We start from the raw sequence: 25,918 nt of genomic DNA, 5'->3' as shown, positions 1-25,918 counted from the left end.
AACGTATTTATTGAGCATGTACTATGTGACAGACATTGTTGATTGATACAGGGGTAGAAGTTAGATGAGATGAAAATCTATGTCATCAAGAAGCTCATTCTCTAGTGTGGGAGATTGAAGAAAGGGAATGTAATCAATATTTTTCTTGGAGTTTGCCTCATCCACAGGTTCTCCAAGGGCTAGCCCTTACTCTGTTCCTGGTTCCCATCCTTAATCCTAGCTGGGGCAGAGTCCAGAAGAAGCTAATCCACTGACTAAGTGATGACTCAAGAGTCATAAGGTCAAATCTTGAATGAACAAGCCTTTTACCATAATCTCTCCAATCTATTGGCAGTGTTCTTCATTTCTCTTAAAAGGGTCTCTCACATCTGCTCACTCCACTCTGCTACCATGCTATCCTTATCAACATATTACCATAGTCTCCTACTTGGTTTCATTTGCAGCATTTCATCTGTTAAGTTCATCCTCTAGTTAGAGTGACATTTTAAAAATATAATCAGAACATGTCGTCCTTCTTAAAGAAATTCCATGCTTTCCCACTGTCCCCGAAATCAATTTCATAACATGACCCTCTCCCCCACCTCCCCGACACCCACCCCATAACCAGCCCCTGGAATCTTGTCTTCTTCTTCCTTCCTCTGATCAGCCTCTTCTCTATGCTCCTGCCCTTCTGGCCTTGTTGCAGTTTGTCGAGTGGGCTAAGGTGATTTCTACACTAGGGCCTCTGTGCATGATGTCCTTTCCTGTGCATTACTCTCCTTCCTGCTCACTGTACATGCTGTGCCTTTGGATACTTTCAGTCTTAGCTTAAATTTTATCTTCTAACAGATGCTTTTCTACTACATCCTCGCTAAGGTAGGTTCCACTTATTACTCTCGCTGCACCCTATAATTTTTTTTCACATTTTTTTTTTTAACCATATCAAGCACACACACACACACACACACACTCACACACACATGCACATTCTTACTTAGGTCCTGTCTGATCATCTCACTAAATTGCAAGCAGCATTATTCCCTGTAATTCCTGTACCTTACATAGCACTTAGACTTGTAGAAGAAGCACAATACATATGTTTAATAAGTAAGTGAATTTACATTAAGAAGCACAGCAATTGCCCTCAGTGAGGAATCCTGGAGTTGGCAAATAATAATGCTCTTGAGTGAGGATGAACATTTTGGGGTCCTGAGTAAACTTGGCAATACCAGGTAAAGGCCGACTACTTTCTACTTTCACCTCTTATTAACAGTGTTACCTCAGGCAAATTACTTAACATCTATGAATTCTCTTTCCCAATATGTCACATGGAGGTAATAATATCTTTTACAAGATTGCTTTAAGGAAATAAAATAATGCAGGCAAGGTAATTAGCCTAAATGGTAATGAATAACATTTATTTAATACCTCTTGGTGCCAGGCCCTAGTCTAGGAGGTAAACCTCAGTGCTATCTCGCTGGATCTCTTCATCAATTCTTTCAGATACAAATGATCATCCTCCTGTAACACATGAGGAACTTAAAAGAAAAGGGTGAATTTAAGGTCAGATAGCCAGTAAGTGGCAGAATCAGGATAAATTCAGGACTTTTCATTGCAGAATATAACATTACAAGCAGTAAGCTCTACTGGTTTCATATGGCATATGGAGGAATACTTGCAAATGGAAGTAAAAGGTTATTTACGATGTGGGTTTCATATTTAGTATGTAAGTGGATAAAGGTAACCTGAAAAGAACAGAGAATTGAAGAAATGTACAATAAGAAGCCACATCAAGGTAGTACATAGCTCCTGCAAGAGACAATTTTGCAAAGAGTAGTTGCCTTTGTTTTGATAGTTTTTGGTTTCTAAGACTAGTCCCTTGAGGCCCCGTTGAACTCTGTGTCCTCTCCTTCTACTGTTTACCAGATTGTTCTATTAACCGTAGTATTTGCTGAACTGCTCTCTTGTTTGTTGTATCTTCTCTGGGTCTTGGTGGATTGTTTTTCTCTTGGGGTCTGTAATTTTTTTATTTATATCTTCTGGGGCTTTTGTTGTTGTCGTTGTTGTTCTGGGACCTCTCCATGAGCACTGAACTGTGGAAGCGTCCTCACTAAATAGATTTCCATTTGTGTCTGCCTGGGATCAATGGATTTAACAACACAAACTAATTTTTATTTGGTGTTCCTTTATAACACAGGTAAGAGAAATTTAGACTCAAACCCCTTCTGGCATGAGCCTCAGGTTTTGAGTTCTGATTGGAATCTTTCAGATTCCAATGATTGGAACCCCTACTCTCCCCCACTTCTCCCAATAGCCTATCACAGGGCAGTCTTCCCTCCAGCTTTCTCTGTCTAATGGGCAGAGGTCTCACTTCCTCAGACAGTCCAGATCTTTGAGGCTGTTGGATTTATTCGGGGCTTTAGCCAGCTTCCTTTTTAATAGGCCAAAAGCTACCTATTTTTTTCTGCATATACATGTTAGATCCAAGGTCTCTACCCTCTCGAGCCCTTATCTGGAGCAGAAACTCTTCTGGGCATCATCCTTTTCTTGTACTGGTTTTACCATCACTCCTTGTTTCTATAACCTAGACCTTACTTTGTTTTCTTTTGTGGTAGCTATGTATTTGAATTTTGTGTGTGTGTTTTATTTTACTCCAAATTTCCATAAGTTTATTGTGAGGTGAGATCATTTATATCATCTCAGTCCATCGTGTTACTGGAAGTCCCAAAGCACAGATGCACTAAATGAAAGATTTCTTGTGTGTGTGGATGGAACTTGTTATGTAAACAAGTAAAGAGGATTATGTGGCTAGAAAGGGAGAGTGGTGCTAGAAAAGCCATGTAAACAGATGGGCTTTGTTCTGTAGGTCTTGGGGAGCCATGGAAGACTTTTGAGTAAATATATCACATAATATATTCTACATTTTTAAAGAGACTAACTTGGTAGCACTGAAAAAAAAAATGAATGGAAAACTGAGATATCAGTGACATGGAAATAAATTAGAATACTGTTAGAAATTTTCTTACAAAGACGGTTGAGAGATTATCCCAATCATTGAAACAGAAGGGAGAGGATAGACCCAAGAAGAAAGGAAAAGACACACTTTCCAGTACTTGGAGATTCACCACATAGGGGAGAAGAGGGAGGAATCAAAGATAACTCCTAGGTTTCTGACCTGGATGACTAGAAGGCAATTTGGATGAATTTAGAATACTTTCTTGGAAATGTAGGTTATTACTGACTGTAGGCCTGGCATTGTTCCAGTCCCATGCTGTAAATATCCTAATTTATGGCAATATCTAGGGTAACCCAAGATTGTGGCATGACTGGGTAAGTAGGCAGTGGAATGGGCTGGTGGAGTTACTTCTGGCTCAGAGGTAATGTTGACCAATCTCATTTAGTAGATTTTCTTAAGTGCATCCGTATTAGGTAGAAATCTCCTAATGTTGTGAATTCCATACTTAGACTGTCAGGAAGTAGGGTTTGATTCCTTTAGTTACATTCACGTTAACTGTGTTCTCTGATCTCCCAATAGTTTATGTGACAGGAGGAGAGTGGGTTTCAAAGGTGAGTAGTTTTTTCTTTTCTCTGGCTGGGAATGAAATATTTGGTCTACAGGTGAAGAAAAATGAAATTAAATGAACCCATACAAATAGACTGAAAAAAAAAAAAACAACCCCAAAAAGCCTGTATGTTAGCAGTTTATAAACATTTTATGCTGACAAAGCTCAGCATGCCTGGGCCGAAACACTTGCACAAATCTGATTATAAGGCTTCCCTCACTGCCGTAGGAACCGGCTCAGCAAAGGGAATCAAAAGAATAACCTGATATAATTTATCCTTTTCCTTTTTCTTTTAAGGAGAGATGCTTGGTAGGAAGCACGTAATTTGCCCATACTGTACCAGTGCAAACCTGCGTGATTTCTTTGTCTTATAGACCTGCTGCTGCATTCTAGAGATGGGGGGAGGGGTCATGCTTCAGACAAGTTAGTTGAGACTTCATCGGAAATTATCTCCATCAACAAAGGCTCTTTACTTGCTTCCCCTCATTCTTTCTTCCAACTGCTTTTATTTCCTTCAGGGTTGAAACCCATAAACTCCAGCAAACATTAAGAGACTTGACTCTTTGACTTGAAAAGTATGATTACAAGCCGGTGTCTGCGTTTTCAAAGACCAGGTCTCCAATTTAGCCCTGAGCTGTGAGGACAGTCACGGCTGCATTGCTGAGCTCCACGGGAAGCTTCAGGGTTGAATACAACGGCATTTTAAGTTGAGAAAGCTTTGAAGATCAAGATTTTTTTAAAAAAACAATCCTACTGAGAGTCAACCATTTATGAATCGTGATCAAAGAAAGCTGAACTGGGAGTCAGGAGAGCCAGATTCTGGTCTTTTCTCTGCCACTACCTATCAGTGTGACCTTAAGCAAGTCCCTTAACCTCTTGGGGCCTCAGTTTCTTCATATATAAGACAAGGGCGACAGCACAGATTAATGGGTCCCAGATGTTGGTCAGTGGATGAGATGCATTCAAACCCCTGAAAACTTTGAAAACTTACTAGGCAGAACTCTCAGAGACTTTGATTTTTAAGACTGGAGTGTATGTCAAGAATCTTTAGTTAGTAACGCTCCTCTGGGGATTCATCTATGCAGCTAAGATTGGAAATCATGATCCCCATGATTTTTATTTTGTTTTGTTTTATTTGTAAAGGTGTTTTGAAAAATAAATCTCAAATTTAAAGAAGTTCCAAAAGAGGATAATGAATTCCCATATATTCTTCTAGACCACAATTGTTAACATTGACACACTTGTACTCTCGCTTTCTCTGTATGTGTGTGTGCATTTTTATTATTAATATTTGCTTCTGAACCGTTTGAGATAAATTTCAGACATCACAATCCTTTACCTCAAAATACTTCAGTGTGAATCTTAAAAAAAAAAAAAAGACATTGTCTTTTAATGATCACAGTGCAAAGAACAAATTCAGGAAATTTAACATTGGTTCAATATTATTATCTAGTTTATCATCTGTTTACAAAATTTGCCATTTTCCCCTATATTGTTCTTTAAATAGTTGATTTTTAAATAACTTTTAAAAAATTTGAAATAATCACAAACATATAGGAAAGGTGAAAACACAGTCCAAAGAATTTCATTCCTGAACCATTTGAGAGTAAGTTGCCAATCAATGCTCTACTGCCTTGTCCCCCCTAATGCTCTAATAATATGTGTTTCCTATGAAGACTTTCTCCTACATAACCACAGGACAACCAAATAGAGGAAACCAATATTGATACATGACTCTTATCTGGTCCTCAGTTTTGCCAGTTAGCTTGATAATATCCTGATAGAAATTACACAGTTCAGAGGCACTTGGGTGGCTCAATCAGTTGGGCGCCTGCCTTCTGCTTGCGTTATGGTCTCAGGGTCCTGGGATCAAGCCCCGTATCAGGCTTCCTGCTCAGCAGAGAGTCTGCCTCTACCTCTGTCTGCTGCTCTCCCTGCTTGTGCTCCTCCTCTCTCTCTTTCTCTCTGTCAAATAAATAAATACAATCTTAAAAAAAAAGAGAGAAATTATGCAGTTCAGAATCGTGTGTTACATTTTGTTGTCATATTGCTTTAGTCTCTCTCGGTCTGAAATAGTTTCTCAGACTTTCCTTGACTTTCATGACCTTGACATTTTTGAAGATTGCAGGATTTTATTTTGTGGAATGCCCTCCCACTTGGGCTTGTTTGATGTTCTCTCGTGATTCAGGTTGTGCATACTCGTCAGGGGTATCGCAGATGTGATACTGTGTTCTTCTCACTGAAGCCCATGAGGTGGCACCAACTTTGATCTTATTACCTGATGAAGGTGGTGCCTTCCAGGCATCTCCACTGCAAAATTACTCGTTTCCTTCTTTGTAATTAATGAGTATTTTGAGAGGAACCTCTTACAGCTAAGAGGTCTCATTCATCATCAGACATTCAATTTACTCATTCATGGGCTTATGGTTTCCTGTTAGGGTTATACTCCATTACCATCATTATTTATTTTGATACTCAAAATTTCTGATTTGGCAGTAGAAGCTGCTTCAAGCTTTGACATATGTCCCCATCATTCTTTGAGTACTTCCTTGTTCTCTGTTATGAAATGATGTTCTAGGATCATCTTGTACTTTTTCTTTCTGGTCCTGGATTCAGATAGCTCTTTAAGCAGCCTGGTTCCTTTAACTGGAGAATAGTATTCAGGAGGCCAGGATGTAGATGTGCTCATTGCTATTGGCATATCGCTGCTACCAGTCCTAGGGAATATGTTTATGTGTGCATGCATGATATATATGATATAAAATATGTACACTATTTATGTATATGTATGTATCATATATGTACATATTGATACATAAGCACAAATACCAACTTACCAATGCCTCACACACATATTCAAATATTCAGACACATATTTACACGTATTGATTTCTTTTTCTATCTATATGTGTTGAAAATGCAACTTAATACTTATACCTTCAGTTCCTACTCAATACAATACCACAGGGTCATTCTAGTTTTCTTACTTTCCATATTCGTGACCTATTCTCCAATAGTGAGGCTCCTGTACCCACTATCCTTATCTATTTACTTATTTGGTCACTCCCTGTACTAGCCAATTTTCTACCTCTCCTGCCATTTCTTCTCATACATTGAAGCTCTCCTCACCCGACTTGGGCTCTAACAACTAACACTATGCCACTCCCTTTTTCCCCCATGTGGTAGAAGCCCTTATTACCCTATTCATGGTCTGGTACCCGTACCAGGCCATCCCCCATATAGATCCTGTCCCCCTTTGCTGGGGCTCAGACACTCATCATGGGGTCATCCCCCATTGTGGACACCCTCTTCAACTTCTCAGGCTCTGAACCCCTATTCCATTCTGGTCCTCACATGAGGCTCAGTTCACCCTGCTTGAGCTCAGACACTCCATACAGGCTGCCCTTAAGTGGGGATACCCTCCTTGCTCTGCTCACGCTCTGACATCCTTTTTGGAGCCATGGGGGCTACTTCTACCCTGACATGGGTGCCTACTTGTTCTGCCCAAAAGGAAAAAGTACCCCTTTCTACTTCTGCAGTTTCACATAGAAAAAGGTAAATTAGATAACATAGACTTCATTAACTCCAAATAAGGATTTGGGGTGTGGGGCATTAAATAAAGGCTTTTTTTTTTTTAAAGTGAATTAGAATATCAGATAATCTGGAGAAATACTAATTACTTAAAATTATGTATAAGTTTGAATAGTCAATGTTTAATAGGCAAAATTTAGTTATATTTTAACAATGTTTCTAAGTTTATTATAACTCTGAAAAGACTGCATTTGATTTAGGATTGAAAGTATTACCAAAGAGTGGTCTTAGAAACTCTTCTTTGGGGCAGGAGATATTTCACCATATCAGATTCCTTTAAAGAAGACCTAAAATTTGGGACAGTGAACCACTTATGCTCACAAGAAAAATGCTCCTTATCTCCTCTAAGGATTCACCTTCAAAAAACGTCTTTGTTGGTAAAATGATGGATTCTGTTGTAGAACAAGAAGAAACTGTGGTCTTCAGAATGTGATTATTGGGGCACCTGGGTGGCTCAATGGGTTAAGCCTCTGCCTTCGGGTCAGGTCATGATCTCAGGGTCATGGGATCGAGCCCCGCATCTGGCTCTCTGCTCAGCAGGGAGTCTGCTTCTCCCTCTCTCCTGCCTGCCTCTCTGTCTATTTGTGATCTCTCTCTCTGTCAAATAAATAAATAAAGTCTTAACAAAAAAAAAAAAAAAAAAAGAATGTGATTATTGGAATGGGTAACCACAGAAGGTGAAGATCTTCTGTGGAGATTTTTGAAAAAAGAAAGGACTCAGGGAATAAGCTGGAGGCCTAAAGAACACTCTGATATTTTGTTCTACTAAGATGGACACCAGTTTGGTGCTTTATAAACAAAAAAAATTCATTTATTTTAAATACTGGAAGCCTCACATATGTTATCCATTAAATTATTTACTATACAGATAACCAATAAATTTTGATAAAGTCAATAATGATAAAACCATAGTTATAGTAGTTGCAAGTTATTTATTTGCCTTTAGGTTATATTAGTTGTGACCTTATCAAATAGTCAAAATGAATGTCCTTATTGTAAGGAATTCATTCAAGACCTTGCCTTGGCTCCAGTTACTGAGACCTGAACTGATGGCCGCATGGAGTGTGCCTCCATAATTCCTAAGGGCACTGTTTACACAGAGTGTGATGTGAAAAGCACTGGTGGATTTGCACAGTGAAGCAGCTCGGCAGGGAACGCATAATCCACCATCACTTGTCTGCTTCCCATGTTCTCAAGCAGCAGAGGAAAAGGGCTCGGACCCAGGAAAGGGAGAGAAATATTGCCATTGGCTGTAGATTGACAGTATTGACAGGCTCCTTCTCCAGTCTGCAGCCCAAGTCCAGAGCCTTTGAGTAGATGTAGGTGCGCTGTCTCCGGATATGGATATGTGTGTGAATATCCTGACAGATAAGCAATTTAAATTGCAAAAACTTTGTATATCAGGAAGAGGAATTAAAAAGGAACTAGCTTTCTGCAGTGTAATTATGTTTTACTGAATTTGCAAAGTAGCATGACCTTCGAGCTAGTCTTTGGGATACCAGGAGAATTGCGTCTTTGCCAGCCAGCCCGCCTGCCCTGCTGATGCAGCATCTGTAGAACTCCAGGGAGTCCATTTTGAGCGTGTTCGGAAGGAACTCTCCAAGATTAAATTCCTTTCTCCATTAACAAAAAGGGAACACTTTCTGCAAAGCCAGTTCTAGCCAGCAGAGGGATTTGAAACATTTGGCAAAATTGTTTGTGAAAAATAGGCTGAATCTTGAGTCTTGTTCCACTGAGGACCCAGCCAGCCATGGGCCATCGCTACCGAGCATTGCAAGGGCTATTTCACATGGCTTTCTCCCTTCACTTGGATGCTTGCATTTTTGACATTGATTAAGAGAATAAAGTAATTAGCAAGTTGATCTGCTTAGTGACAAGTAGATATTGATAGTCCGTCAGACAGAGTAGTTACCAGTTGTTGAGAGCTTGTTCTGTGTCACGCACTGCTCTAGGCTGCTTCCGTGTATTATCTCACCTCTGCCCTCTGAGATGTCTTCTAAGATGTCTTCAACTGTAAAGTCACCAGCTAGGAGGCCTTTGTCTAAAGCTGGGACCTCTGCCTCAGGATAAGGGTAAACAAAAATAAATGTATCATCCAGAAAAGTAAACAAAGAAAACTTGCATGGCTTGGTCATGGCCCTGGATACAGGGAGGGTAGAAAATTCTCCTGGCAGGAACACAGGAAAATCTTCAGAACTTAACTTCCCTTTGGCCCGTTAGCCATTTTAAGACACTTCCCGATTTTAAGAATTTTAAAATCTAAAAGCTTTTGTCTTCTAATGAATGAAATAAGGTATTGTTCCATTTTTACAGATGAAGAAAATGAGGAAGAGAGGTGAAGTTACTTGTCTAAATTTATTAAGTAAAATAGCAGTTGGGATACACGGCCTGTACTCTAAACCCCTGAACTTGACCCCTTCCAAAAGTTGATGATAGTCCAGTGTATAGATGATGTGTGTGAGGAAATGATTATATGTATTAGTTATGTTAGGAAAAAATTTCATATATAAGGATAGAGGGTTAGAATCAGAATGGATTTCTTCAGTATAAAAAGAAGCAGTGAGAGTGTTAGAAACTCTGTGTCCTGTGTTTGGCCCCTCTTGTCATGCTTTTACCAGAAACATTACCAAATATATTCTCGAATCATACTTTTTCCTGACACAGACAGCTTTTTCTTCAATGCTTTTGTGGCTGTTTAATTAGAAGATAAAGCACATAAGGGAATAAAATATCCCTCCACCTTTTTTAAAATCCCTATTTATCAAAGGACATACTGTGTATTTCTTAGGCTAATAATATTCCCTCTATTGCTCACTGTGACTATGTGAAGAATATCCTTAGTATTCAGAACTCATGGCTAGATAACAAAATATAACGTATTTTCTTACAGAAAATATTTGAAAATAAAATAACTAACAGAAAGATACTTTTTAAAAAACATTTTATTCATTTATTGGGGAGAGAGAAGAGTGAGCACTAGATGGGTAGAGGGAGAGAATTTTTTTTTTTTTTTGTAATTTTATTTTATTTTTTTCAGTGTTCCAAGATTCATTGTTTATACACCACACCCAGTGCTCAGTGCAATACTCACAGAGACAGAGAGAATCTTAAAGTAGACTCTGCTGAACATGGAGCCCAATGTAGGGCTCAACTCAAGACTCAGCTCAGAGTTGGACCTCACAACTTTGAGATCATGACCTGAGCCAAAACCGAGGAGGTGGATTCTCAATCAACCCAACTGAGACACCCAAGTGCTCCAGAAAATTAATTTTTGAAGAGAAAATTTTATCTTTTCAAGGTGTTTTTCTAGACCCTAATTTTATTTTATTTTCTCCTTCCTTCCTCCCTTCGTTCCTTCCTTCCTTCCTTCCTTCTTTCCTTCCTCCCATCCTTCCTTCCTTCCTCTCTTTCTTTCTTTCTACTATATTGTTATATTGAAAGATGATTAAAAGTCTATAGCTTTTGGCTTGCCTTGGTGTTCTCACAATAGTATTTAAATAGTATTTTCAACAAAATGATATAGTTATTGAACCATATGATGATGAAATTGGCTCATGGAAGGATTGAGATACTTCTGTCATTCAAATTAGTGGGATTATTGCTTCTAGTTTAAAGTTGTTTGTTTTTCATTTTAAACTTACTTATTTTAGAGAGAGAGAACATGAGTGTGAGCAGTGGGAGGGTCAAAGGGAGAGAATCTCAAGCACTCTGGGGCTTAATCCCATGACCTTGAGATCATGACCTGAACTGAAATCAAGAGTGGATATCTAACTGAGCCACCCACGCTCCCCAGCTTCTTGTTTAGACACACAGATAACTTCTGCTGAGTAGGAAGAGTTTTTGTAGTTTTCTGCTTTTTAAACTCTTCAAAGCATAGAGGCCCAAATCGTTCCATACATTTGTGTTTTTAGACTTTTCATGACAGTATATATTTTTACATTTACTTTGTCAGTAAAATTTTTTCAAAATCTGGAGGCATATTACTGGTTCTTAAATGTTTCCTAACATGTCCTCCTAAGATATCTCTAATTTTGGGCATGAACTACTGATTGTGTTTGGTTTTCTTGTTTACCCAGAGTCAAGTACTTACTTAGCTGGACACTGGGTATATATCTTGCTGATGAAGGCCCATCCCTGCTCTACAATATCTTACACACTAGGGTGGAGACATATGTACATAATTACCATTAATGGGATATGCACTAAGTAGGATTTTTGTTGTTGTTGTTTGTTTGTTTGTTTGTTTTAAATTAGAGTTTGCTTGCAGGACAGAAAATGATCTGTGGTTCAAGTAGGGTTGATGGAAAAGTTGTTTGAACAAGGCCATGACATACAAATAGGCATTTACCAAATAGAGTAGATGATCGAAATGTATAAAACTATGATGGATTTTTGCAATGATGTGTAGCTGGCTGGGGATGCAGTGCATGGCTTGGGGTCAGGGAGTGGGTGCTGTGGATGATAACAGGGAGATGATGAGTCTGCAAAGCTGCTGGGATCAGATTAACAGGAGCTTTGTATCTGATATCAAATAGAACAGTAATAGTAATTACAGGATACCTTTCCAGCCCTTTTCAAACTCTTCTCCTTTTTATATCCCTCACCTTAGTTTTGTAAGCTTTTGAATTTTCACTGGTGTTCCTGCTTTATGATAGGAAAACCAGATAGAGAGGAATTTTCTAGTGAAAGGTTTGTCCTGGGGCCAGCTGGGGTGGGCAAAGCTCATTAAGCTCATGTTTTTGAAAGCACACACATGATTTAATAGTTAAGAAATGTGCCCAGGGACTCAGAGGACTGAAATACTGAGGGATGGTTGCTGAATTTTTTTTTCCTGCGCTCCCGGGACATTTGCTGTGCTGAGAAATGGTGAAGAAAGTGCTAATGAAGGATGCCAGCGGAACCCTCCATTTCGGGCTGTCATCCCAGACAAGGTCTGCAGAGTGTAATGAGGCGAACAATCAAGTTGCTATAGTCTGAAAAGGTTAAAGCAGCTTCAGGGATCACTATTTGTGCTTCTTGGGTACTGGAATGTCATGCCATAATAAGCAATATGCAATCCAGAGAAAGAAGCAATTAGTTCTCTGCATTGGTGAAAGGCTGCCCAGCTTCAGAATGGATGGTGAGGACTGTGGATTCTTTTCCTTTGAGGTGGAACTGAGTCACAAAGACTCAAGCCAAGGGTGAGTGAATCTTGTCAATCTGTCAGCAGCTTTTATGGAGTTCCCACCATTTGCATACCATATTATCAGGTTTAAACAAGTCCTCAAAAGTTTAGAATATGTACTCCATGATGTCAGAGAGAAGCTTTGAGTCACTAACCTAATGAATCCCTACTATGTTTTTGTTGAGATTTAGATTTGGAATGGGCAATAAATTCCACAAAACAATAGTTTTGATTTGGTCAGGAACAAGGAAAACTGTGAGGAGAGGTAATCTCATGTTGACCACACCAAGGAGTCTTGTTCAAATTATTCAAATGTTTATATATTTCATTAATGATTTTGGTGCTCTTTTGATTGCATTTGCAATTTGTTAGTGAACACCTATTATATGCCAGGCACTGCCTTCTGCACTGCAGGAATGATGGTTGCAAAGAGCTAGCTGTTTCTCTAGAATTTTCCCATCCTTGCTGCCTGCCTTAGAGTGCTAAGTAACACTCTAATACTCTCCCCAACAGGCAAAAACATGGGAGAATTATCTTCAACACATCTTCCTCCCACCCCATAGAGGGCAGTCCCTTAAGGTGGGCAGTCCCTTAAGGCATCACAGAATGTGAATCCTGAGAGCAATGTGAGCTGGATGTGTGCATGAAACACCTTCCCTGGTGATTCTGATTCTCTCCTGTTTCTCTCTATGCTCCTTGCCAGAGTGAGAATTGCTCTTCAGATTTTATTTTCTAAAAAAATTAATTTAATTTAATTTTAAAATTTATTTTATTTATTTTTTAAAAATTAACAAATAATGTATTATTTGCCCCAGGGGTACAGGTCTGTGCATCCTCAGGCTTATACACTTCATAGCACTCACCATAGCACATACTCTCCCCAATGTCCACAAGCTCTTCAGATTTTAAAGCTTATGCTGTTGAAAAACGATTAAAGAAGACAACTTCGGTGATACAAATTTTATTTAACATTTCATGAAGTGGAGAGTCTCCATCCAGAGTACTGCAAAATGGGGTGGAAGGCAGGAAGGTTTTATAGGATAAAGAATAAAGAACAAGGAAGAGAGAAAGGGAAGATATCTGATTGGCTGGGGTCACACAGCCAACCTTGTCCGGGGTGAGAAGGAACAAGAAAGTTGGCTTGGTGTTTGGGGATTGGCAGACTGGATATACAGCGGTCTTGGTCAAGCAGAGCATTTGCCAGGACATGACATTTATGTAAGTTTTGGTTTGCTGAGCGGCACCTTGGGTAGGAGTGGCTCCGTCTTCTATTTCAAAAATCCGAAATGTGTTGGGATCCAAATGCAGATGTAGGTTTTGTTGAGATTCTGCATTGCTGCATTTCTTCTGGGTGGTGTGGATGATTCCACTGCAGACCATACTCAAAATGCTCCCATTGCACTGAAATATCCTTGGACAAGCACTTGATTCCTCCATACACCACTTTAGACCAGTTCTTTTGTAGGGGGCTGTCCATTTTTATTGGTAAGACATACTGTGATCAAACAAACAAGGAAAAGATACCATGGCAAGATAGAAAGACTAGTCTCAGAACTCAGTAAGTGTGGTAAAGAACTGACTTTTTTTTTTTTTTTAAGATTTTTATTTATTTATTTGACACACACAGAGAGAGAGAGAGAGCACAAGCAGGGGGAATGGCAGGCAGCGGAGAAGCAGGCTCAGCAAGAAGCCTGATGTGGGGCTCGATTCTAGGATCATGACCTGAGCCAAAGGCAGCCACTTAACCGACTGAGCCTTCCAGGTGCCCAAGAACTGACTTTCTAAGGAAATAAATCTTGGGGAGGATACCACTGGAAGGAGGCAAGTGGTATTTTGATTCACTATAGAAACATGAATGCATAAGTAGCATGTGGCCTGGAGCTGAGAGTGGATAAGTAACGGATTTTACTCTCGGGATGTGAATTATCTTCCAGGCCAGCAAATTTCAGTGTTTCCTGGGTTTCTTGGCTAACATGGTTTACTGAAAGGGAAGCATGGAACTTGTAAGCTTTTAAAAAGCAGAAATTGTGAGAGTTGCAAATATTTACTAATATTTGTGCTACTCAGCAAGTTTATTATTTGATTCACCCATCCCAAGTTGACACCCTTGGGGTGTCAACTGCAGAGTTTTTGCAGAGGTAAGTTTCCTGAAGATTTTTAAAAATGGATTTACCTTTGGGAATGTGAGGCCTTATTGTAAATAAACTCTTGCTGCATTCACATCAGCAGTCCTGGATTAGTTAAGGGCTTTACTTGTGTGTGCCAAAAAACATTTTTAAAAAATGGCTGAAACTATGTAATCAGCAACTTTGAGTTTGACAGAAAACTGTATAGAAATCAGGACCCATTTCTCTTTGTCTTTGCACCCTGTACTCAACTAAATGATGACTCTTCCTTCTAAGGAAGTGTTTGCTATATTTTCTAAATGTTTACAGATTGTTACAATGCTTGCCCTTGGCATACTCAACATATTTTCTCTTTTCTCCTTTTCTGTTTCCCATTTTAAATCAGATCAATACTTTAAGTTCCTGTGATTCCTTTTTTTTTTTCCCTTAGAAGCTACAACAGATATTTCTCATGAAAACAAAATACAAGAAACTTTTAATACTGCTTAAATGAAATCTGGAGCTGGTTAAAAATATGTCCTTGTACAATAATCTCAACTTGCTTGACTGCAACACTCAAGTCTACTGGGGGTTGGTACTTTTAGAACTGAATATGAACTCAACTCCCCAAAGACATCTGAGAAAGGTCTCAAACCAAGTGCTGCTTTAAAATATAGCTCATAACTGTTTGTAGTTGTATTCCTGTACCCTTTAAAAACATTTCCTTTAGGAGTAGACGTCAATGAACACCAATGAATGGAACAACAAAGAAACTATTTTTCAGACACCTAAGGCAAACACATGTCATTGGAAAAAAAAATTACAAGAAAGAGAACACTTGTCTAAAGAATATACTATTATCCTATTCCTCCACCTTTTGGAATGGTAAGAACCTACTACTGTAAATCAATGATGTTTACGTCATCATTTCCAAAGTGTGGTTCACCAGCTCAGGATATTTGTTAAAAATGCAGATCACTGGGCCTAACTTCAGATCTTCTGAATGCAGAATTGGATTCTGCATTTTCAATGAACATCTCTAATTAAATATTTGCAAATGAAGTTTGAAAACTACTGGCAAATTAGGTCCAAGGGAAAAGGCTGCTTGTCATTTTCCCTGGGATTAGAAAGGAAGCTCTTTCAAGAACAATAGGTAAAAACTAGGTTAGAGTGTCATTTATCTATCCTTCCCACCCTAAATTCCCAGAAACTTTCCCTGTACCCAGGTATCTTGTGAGGATTTGCTTCTAAACTTATCAATTAATTAAGAAAGTAAATAATGGCTCTGAAACTTATTTTCATGCTTAAGATCATAAGCAACTTATTCAGAGCTCATAACCATCCCATGGGTCTTAGAATTTTTCAGTAACTTGTAAGCATATAAATAATGAAAAAACGAGGATTTTTTCTCTTTGAAACTAAAAAGAAGGATTTATATTTAACAAAAGAAGAATAGATGTCATTTTAAATGTAATAAGTAACATACTTTGTGCCTAGGTATTAGTATTTCTTCGAGCATTACTGTCACTTGAACCTTGACTTCCATTCCAAAACCAGCAGTAGAATTTATATAAGTAATACTACACTTTTAACAAAGATATATATTTTTATAACAAATATTTATTGAAATAGTTTTCAAAGTCTTATTTATCTGTTTTAAGTAAAATTAGTTTTAAACAATATCATACATGGAAATTCAATATGCAACATAGATAAAAATAAAGCTTCTTGTGTATGAATATGTGAATATGTGAATATTCTTCTTGTGAATGTGTGTGTGTGTGTGTGTGTGTGTGTGTGTGTGTGTATGTTGGGAGTGGTGAGGCCCAGAGCCTACTCACTCAGTTATTTCATTCGCCTAGAGTAAAAGTCAGCAAACTATGGTCCGTGGCTAAATCCCACCACATCGTGTTTTTGCAAATCATGTTTTATTAAATACAGAGAACCAAACCCATTTGTTTATATATTGTCAAGAGCTATTGTTGTGCTACAACATCAGAGTTGAGAATTTCAAATAGAAACCTATTTAGTCAAAATCTAAATAGAATGTTTGCTACCTGGCCCTTTCCAGAAAAAAGTTTGCTGATCACTATTCTAGAGGGAACAGTGAGAGCACGTCTCCTTGGCCTTGAGGTGTGCTTCTCAATCCCTACAGGTCATCTCTGTCCAAACTAAGTATTTACTATAGTATGCTTTGCAGATCATTATTATTATCATTATTATTATTATTATTGATATTCTTTTCTGTGTGTTGCAGCCATGAAATTGTGTAAAAACCCTTCCTTAGGAACATGATTCAGCTATTGTAGAATTGGCCTTGAATTTCCTAATATATTAAATGGCAATGAATAATGTAATTCTTATGGAATATTTTGGGAATATTTCTTCCCAATATTTTTAAGTCCACATGGTTTGATTTTATCTTTTCCCTAGGAAAGATTTTTGACACAAGTTTATATGTAGACAATATTAATTATTTCCTTTTTCCCTGGCCTTTAGCCACAGGAGGTGTGGATCCCTCTAATCAATGGCCAGAGCTGTGTAAGATTTTGAGGACAGGGTCATAGAAGACTATGCTCTCTTTCATGTCCTTTTTGATATGTTAAGAATAAGCAGACAAAATACATGAATTGTCTAATCAGTAATGGGTCCTAGTGAAAAGAAGTTAAAACCTAATCATTTATATCTTACAAGATTGGTTTAAACTAGACTATGATCCAGCATACTTTTTGGTACCCATGAAATGTATTTGTTTAATCAATGATGTTCTATGACCTAGCTATGATTCTCCACCTGGTCTTGTGTATAAGGAGAACCAACTTGCCTTTGAAAAGTTGTTCCTTAAAGGTGACAATCTGGATCACCCCTGTGATGGAGGTGGAGGGCAAAGCCTATTTCTTTTCTAATTAAGTGCATGATTCCTTTGTAACAAGATCACATAAAGCAGGGTCATATGGGCAGAAATACAGAAATACAGAAAAACTGTCAAATTTCTAATCTCCTTAAGAAATCTATCCCATTTTATTTAATAAGTACTTTTGAACTGGTAACTCTAAGACACTAAGCTTGGTCATACAGGATAATAAAGTCATGTGACTTATCAATGGTCTGAAATGATGATGTAGAGTAACAGCGGTGATCTCTGGTTGGTAGTACATTAGGCTTAATCAGAATCTTTGTAGTATAGACTAAAGGAGATATTCTAGATGCCTCTGAATGATACTTTAACAAAACCCAGTTCCAGTCTGAATTCTATGTCCTGTGCACTAGTACTGGTATCCTGAATGTCAAGGGTGTTGCTGTTCATAATTGCTTTTGACAGTACCCAAGAGAGGACTATCTTATCTGTCCTGGGACTTATCACCACAGTTTAACTCCTAGATCTTGATTTGGATCCGTAAGAAGGCCCATTTTAGCAGAGAAATAGCTCACTCTAATGCCTTGCCTGTCAGGAGAAAAAGAAGAATTAGTTACTTAGTACTTAGACTTTTAAAGCAGTGGCCTATTTTGGGAGCATATAGTGGACCAAGATTAAAGTAGAGGTGCCAACCACTCATCCCCTTAATAGCCACCTGTAGCCCCAAGACAAGATATATTCAGTTTTCCAGGATGTCCTTCTCTGTGCTGAGACTGGCTGGCAGTGGGCATCTTATCAGTCATGCCTCTTGGACAGCAGCTTGTCTACTGCTGGGCATCTATCCAAAAGACAATGAGTTGAATTGATTTTCAGAGACCTGTGTGTGCTATAGCCAGAGACCAGTTTCTGGTCCTCGTAGAGTGATTTTTCAGTCCCTCTAGCATCAGGGTGAGAGCCTGGTCCTTGTTAATCCACCTCTCTCAAGATGGCCATATCAGAAAGTGGCTAACTCATAGGTGGCTTATTCCTTCCACCTGAGAACATTCTGGAAGCAGAGGCAATTCTTATTGGATGCTTTGTCCTTCCTAGCAAAGCAAAATGTGGTGAACGCCCAAATGCAAAGAGAAAAGATCTATTGCTACTCATTTCCTTTTCTCAAATACATAACAAACTTAAAAATTTTCCAGGTCCTTATTTTCCTTTTTCCTAAGGTACGATAATCAAAACAATATAAAGAAATTCCCTTGTCCCCTGATAGCTCATGATCTGTCAAAGGAGATAGCACTGTGATGATCAACGTTTGACGAATGGTGCTGTCAGGCAATGACAAGTAGTCTACTAGTTGGCAACTCCTCTCACAGAGGATCAGGATGTTTCCTCTTCCTTACAGATGCACTTTGGGGTTCCTCAAGAATCCTAGTGGCAGGACACTAGTTAGGGTTAAAAATGTACCAAGTGTTTTTTAATTTCCACCTTTTATTAAAATGGAATTTCACTGTGAAATAATAAAGGAGAATGAAAAATATAATTGTAGCAGGTTTTTTAATCAAAATTTTTGAAAAAGTTTCTTTTCAATCAGAAACCTCCTAGCTTGCCTACTTTTCATAGCACACCTGAGGAATTTACTTGCCCCAGTCTCTGTGTTACTTGTCTAGCAATTTACAAAAGAATGGTTTTTGTAATTAAAGAGCCTATTTTTCCTGCTATAAAAGTACCCTATAGGACTGAAACAGGAGCATCGCTTCCTTCTCTCCTTTCAAACCTTTCTCTATCCTTGATCATAATTGCCTAATTGCACCCATTCTTTATATATCCCTCTGTGCCTCCTTAGCAGTTCCCCAGGTGGTTAGAAATGTTATTTGAAAGACACAGATACAGATGCATGTTATGCAATTAATAGGCCTTCACTAAGTGGAACCAATAGACCATTAAAATGAATTCGTGCTGTCCAAGCTCTCTCTCTCCATCTCTCTTTCTCTGGCAGTAACTTGACCCAATGGCTAGAGAGATAGGAAAATCCTGCTCTTCAGTCCCACTCTGTCTTAAGTGCCAAGGAAGAACAGGCCACAGATAGTGATTTCTGGCTCTCAGCAGCAAATGTGCAAATACTTCCATCCTAAGCACACCTCCTGTCGAGGCTCCTGAATCAGGAGTTGCACCATGCACAATCGAAAATGGAGTAATTTGCCTACTCTAACCCAGAGAGAGGCAGTATCCTGCAATAAATGGCCTGGCCAGATAAATAATAAAGTAAAAATGGACCCTAGGCTGCCGGGATTTTTGTTTGCAGGAAATAGGATAACTCAAAGCAATTTATGGCACTGTTTTCCAGCCAGAGTCCAGGGGCTATTTAGTTAGTAATGGCAATAACAGAAACAGCGTCACGGAGCCACAAGTGTTAGGCAGAAAGAGAGTAGCAAATATTCAAAGATGTCAGCTGCCAGCACGAGTTGCTTGTGCTTTGTGGTTCGGGAAAATGGAGCACACCAGGAGCCTGGGCAGTGAGGGGGTGACCGTTGGGAAACCTCTGAGGCCCCCCAAGAGCTCAGATCCCCTGGGTCCCCGAGATACTTGCTGAGGAAGGAGAGAAAGAATAATTAATGAGCACTGGAGGCCTGATCTGTTCGCACATTATTTTTTTTGTCAGGTGCGGTAATTACTGACCTGACAATATTATGGATATATATTCAGAGTAACAAACATTCCTGGGGTGATGGCAAGGAAGTACAAGTTTCAGGTTGCCGAAGTGACCAGTCTACTCTTACATATGTCCTGGAGCAGAGAGGAAGAAATGCTGAACTTTCGGAGGTGTTAAAATATGAGGGAGATAGGTTCCCTGGAGATTTCTCCAAGGATTAGGCAGTAGCAAATTTTCAGACCTACCCAATATCAGATCGTACTCGCGAGATAATGCTATTAGTAGCTTCTACTTATTGAGTGCTTGTAAGGTGCATGCATGCCAGAAGATTTATGTGCTTTATTTTATTCAATTCTCATGGTGACCTTTTGAGGCAGGTGCCATTATCCCCTGCATTTTATCAATGAGTGAAGTAAGGCATAGGAAGCTTAGTAACTGGGAAACAAAGTTGGTACCTGTGGCATCAGGAGTCAGACCCAATTTTGTCTGATTCCAGAGCTTGAGCTTAAACTGTCGTGCCATCTTGTCTCATATATTAATAATAATAAAGCCACCAATAACAATTCTAACATCTTCAGTTAGCATTTATTCAGTACTCTGTGCTACACATTGGGTTAAGTGTTTGAACAAATCATAGATAGAGTAACTACTATAATAAACAACCCCAAGTCCTTAGTATTATAACACAATATGATTTTTTTGAGTTTTTTCTTTTTCTTCCTTTCTCTCTCTCTCTCTCTCTCTCTCTCTTTTTTTTTCTTTGCCACCACATGTCACATCCCAGTCAGGTTAGCAGAGGGTAGATGTGTGTTAGTATATAGGGGTTCTGCTTCACATAGTAGTTCAGAGATCCAGGCTTCTTCCCAGTGAATGTTCAACACGGGGACTCCAAAGTTATGATACAAGGAAATGGAGATGGGGAGAAAGGTACACCTGCTCCCAACTGCCTTAGTCGAGGAACTGACATAAGCTTGGACTCATCTTCTATTGTTGGTCATTAGCTAGACGGCCCACCTAGATAAAAGATTGCCCCCAAAGGTACAGTACCTGTGCCCAGCGGGAGTAAAACATTTGGTGAGCATCCCTGAGTTCGTCCCTGACATGGTGTTTTACCTGCATTAGCTCTGTTCACACCAACATTATGAAGTTATTATTCTCATAATAAAGATGAGGAAACAGAACAGGGAGGTTCCACTATCTTCAGATCACACAGCCAGTAAACGTTAGAGGTGGGATTTTGAGAGGAAACAGACTCTCTCACACAACAAAAACAAAAATTTGTAAAAAGTCTTTCTACTGTATTTATTGATTACTTAATGGAATCATCACCAGCATTTTCCTCAGCAATCATTCCCTATATCCAATAGCTACTTCTCAATCTCTGTCCATTTAGTGTAGTTCTCCGAATGAGATTTGTTCTTCCTTAGCTCTGGGCCTTTGCATGAGCTTCTGTCCCTCTGTTTCTCAACTGCGGTTCCTCTGATGTATCCTTCACATCTCAGCTTAGATACCACTTCTCCAGAAACTCTCCTCTGATTTCAAAAACTGGGTTAGGGATTCTTCTTTAAGCTTCCTTAGCATCCCGGATTTCCCTTAACATAACACTTGCCACACTATGTTTTAAGTTTTGATGAATGGATCAGTCTCCTTTGATGTAGGCTAAATTCCATTGGTGGAGATTTTGTATAGCTTGGTCATCTCTGTATCCTAGCATCTCAGGTGCCTGGCACATAGCAAGAGTTCAAAGAATGTTTGTTAAATGAATGAATGAATAGTGACTCCTACATTGTTCTGAACTACCTTTACCCAATCCACGACTACAGCCTGAATAAGTCGCAATTCCTTCTTTTATGTATCCGAAATAGCATCTGAGTGAGCCCGAGTACTTAAATGTGGCAGGCACTGTATTAAGTCCTAGACAGATTCAAAGAAGAAAAACGCTCGCCCTGAAATTCCAAGGAGCTCCAGTCTGGGGATGGATAGAGATCTGTAACTCTGAATTGTGATGTGAGATGATCCATGTCACTGGAGTGGAATATGGGAATGAGGTCTTTCAAGAGCTCAGGGAAAGAGAGGTTGGGGAAGAAGCTGCACAGGGAAAGGGACCTATGAGCCAGACCTTAAAAGATATATTAAATAGAGACAGAAAGGAAGGTCATCCAAGGCATAGCGGATCATATCACGCAGGACAAACCAGGAAGATAGAAAGATTTCCTTTTTGAAGACTACAAGAAGACAAACAACTCAATAGGCACACGATTTGAAGAGTTATTTCATGGAAGAAAATGTAGGAATGGCCAATAATACATGCAACAATGCTCGACATCATTAGACATGAGGAAAAGGCAAATTAAGATCACAGTGGGATATATCTATGTACCCACTTGAATAGCAAAGATTAAAGAGATCTACATACCCAGTGCTGTCTGGTTAGAAAGTGGAATACCTGAACCCTCACACGCTGCTGGTGGGAATATAATGGTGTAATCATTCGGGGAAACAGCTTGGCCATCTCTCATGGGATTAAACATCTCTTTTCCCTAAAACTCAGCCATTCCATTTCTAGGTATTTATCCAAGAGAAATGAAAAATATATCCTCCCAAAGATTTGTACTACATGATCCTAGCATATTTATTCACAATAGTCAAATGCCTCAAGTAACCCAAATGTTCCTCACTAGGAAAATGGATAAAGAAATTGTAATATATCCATATAGTGAACTATTTCTCAGGAGTGAATAAAAACTATTTACATACCCAACAGCATGGCTGACCTCAAAGCATTATTATTATTATTATTTTTTTAAAGATTTTATTTATTTATTTGCCAGAGAGAGAGAGAGAGAGAGTGAGCACAGGCAGACAGAGTGGCAGAGGGAGAAGCAGGCTCCCTGCGGAGCAAGGAGCCCGATGTGGGACTCGATCCCAGGACGCTGAGATCATGACCTGAGCCGAAGGCAGCCGCCCAACCAACTGAGCCACCCAGGCATCCCATGACCTCAAAGCATTATTATGAAGCCAGATGTAATGAGTACAAGCTGTATGATTATATTTTATAATATTTTAGAATGGACAAAACCAATCTATAGTGATAGGAAGGCAAACCATGTTACCGGGGTCAGAGGTTGGGAGTGAATGACTATAAATGGACATCAGTGAGAATTTGGAGGTGATGGGAATATTCTTGATTTCCTAATAGTTATATCACTGCATGTATCTGTTAAAATATCAAACTATATCTCGGGTAGCAGAAACAAGTAGGACCAAGCAAATAGGACCACTTGTTGATTCCCAAATACCATGTGCATTAGAGTCTCTGATAACACTGTTCCTTCTGCCAAGAAGGTCCAGCCCACCCCATCTTTGTTGGATGAAATTCTACCAGCTCTACATGGCATCCTTTCAGTGATGTGAATCTATCTAATTAGATGATCTTGAGCTGTCCTGCCTCTGAACCTTATAATTATTTTCTATCTTTTTCTCAGTCTTTTTTTTTCTTAAGTTCTGCCTTACTTTCTATTTATGTGTGCCCCTTACTTGTCTTGTTCTCCAATGATCTATAAGCTGCCCGAGGGCAGGGGCTCTCTACCTTCAAGAGCACATTGCCCAGCAATGCATGTGAGAGTGGGTGTTCAGGATAGGTTTACTGACATCAATTAATTGCAATGAATTTTTTTGCAAGTCTGATCTGAGATGTTTGAAATCATTTTTTTTCCACGTGGAGATACATTTGAAAGAGACCCACTATTTTTCACTGTTGTTTGTACCAGGTGTTCACAATGGAATCAGGAGGATTTGCCCTTGGATTAGATTTTAAAATTGAAACAGCTACATGTGAGTTGAGCCCAGAAAGATATATGACAGCTTTATAGAGGCATGTGGCAGTTGGGTCATGAAATGAAAGGGTTGCCAATGTAAAACTATTATTTGTTCTAGAGAACTTCTAAAACAAAGGGAAAATAATTTTGCTTTTGTAAAACATGAAAGTCGATAGATGGTAATTACTTTCTGCTTGACTGCAATTATGACTTCATAACACAATACAGTATATTAATGACTATGCTGTGTTAATTGGAGAAACAGGTATATTAAGAATATTAACTGTCAAATTCTATACAGATATTTGTTATTTTAATAAGGATTTTTCACATATATTACTTTATTTAACTGTGTTTCCAGGTCTTATAAGTCTTATAAACTGCAAGAGATATTTTAATCCTCAAGAAGAATCTTTTTCATAATTAAAAAGTTATTTGGATAAGTAACTTAACTTTATTTTCTTTACCTGCAAAACAGACTAATAAATGTTTCCTGGTGATCTATAGATAGCAGATCTACACACAGAACTATCTTTACAAAGGATAAACCTGAATTCTAATTATCTACCTAACTCTTAGCCACATAATTGCTAGTGCATATAATTGTGCCTTCTCTGCCACCAGGTTTCAATATATATGTTTGTAAGGTTTAAGGCTATGGATACTCGCTTGAATAAAGTAGTAAGTTTATAATAAAATGTATCAAGTAACAAGGAAAAAAGGGAATATCTGTGAGATTTTAACACTGGTAATGTATTTGTATCCTTAACTCTAATGGAAAATGGCTTGAAACACGATTTTTCCATGCCATGACTTTTATCCTCAAAGTCAAAGAATTTGAGCAGTGAGTCTATAGCCTTATCAACACAGAGAATCTAATAATTGACAGATATTTTTCATACAATTTGTTGCAAGAGATGCTAAACTTGAGATTGGAAAGATGCAAACGCTGTAACCCCTGGTTACAGAGGAGAGAAAACGAACCCTATGACTCTGTCCTACTGCCTCCCGACCATCACTGTCTTGGCTGTAGGGCTGCTAAAAGATGTTCTGGGGGTTAAGTAGATGTAGACACAGATTTCAATTTCGGATCTTATAATTTTAGAGCCCAGACTTTTTCCCCCTGGTTTTATCAGGCCTTTGTGTGGTTCTCCGCATCTGTGCCTGTTTCTCAGTTGTGTTGAGGGACATCATCATATGCTACCCCTTGGGAGAGTGGATCAGAGAAACTGGAGAACACAGTTAAATGGCAGCTCCCCCACCTTCTCTTTTTCACACGTCATGCTCAGTTCTCCCCACTGGCATACTGGCGAGGATCCTGAGGTAATCATCACAATGAAAATAGCCAACATTTACTGAGTGTCAGTGGTACGCTGAGCCCTTTGCATACAATCCTTTAGGTAGGTATTATCATTATTCTCCCTTTTCTACAGGTGAGCAAACTGAGACTTGGGTCAAGTAAACTGAGCCAAGTGTACACATTCGTAAATATTAGGATTTGAACCACAAATATTTTCTTACTTTTGGGTCACTTTAAAAAATGTATTCTTTCGGGGTGCCTGGGTGGCTCAGTGGGTTAAAGCCTCTGCCTTCGACTCAGGTCATGATCCCAGGGTCCTGGGATGGAGCCCCACATCGGGCTCTCTGCTCCGCAGGGAGCCTGCTTCCCTTCCTCTCTCTCTGTCTGCCTCTCTGCCTAATTGTGATCTCTGTCAGTCAAATAAATAAATAAAATCTTAAAAAAAAATGTGTTCTTTCACTGCTGTGATCTTTGGCCCTAACATGAGATTAGAAAGAATTGAACACATTATCACAATTTAACCAAACAGGATGTATAAACACACACCCTGATCTGAAAGCTTTTTGCTCAGGGTGGGCGAAGAGAATTCATATATAGCCAAAGTGGGAAGCACTGTTCTAATTTTTCCATCTTCAAATTAAAGTGATAGCCTTTTGAGGCTACATCAATACACAACTATCATCAATATATTTGCCCTCTTAGTCTTTGGACTTGGAAGTCTAGTTTTGACAAAAATCTGTCGATGCACATTTAACAGAGTCAATGTATATACACCCATCTTCAGAATGCAGAAGGTTATGATTTTACATATTTGTCATAAATGGCTGCAGCATCCATATATTACTGGAGTGAGCTTTTCTAATGGGGATAAATGTACCGCACTGTGGACTCTCAAGATGGCAA

This window comes from Martes martes, assembly GCF_963455335.1.
Source record: "Martes martes genome assembly, chromosome: 2".
Taxonomy (NCBI): domain Eukaryota; kingdom Metazoa; phylum Chordata; class Mammalia; order Carnivora; family Mustelidae; genus Martes; species Martes martes.
This window is presented reverse-complemented; position numbering follows the sequence as displayed.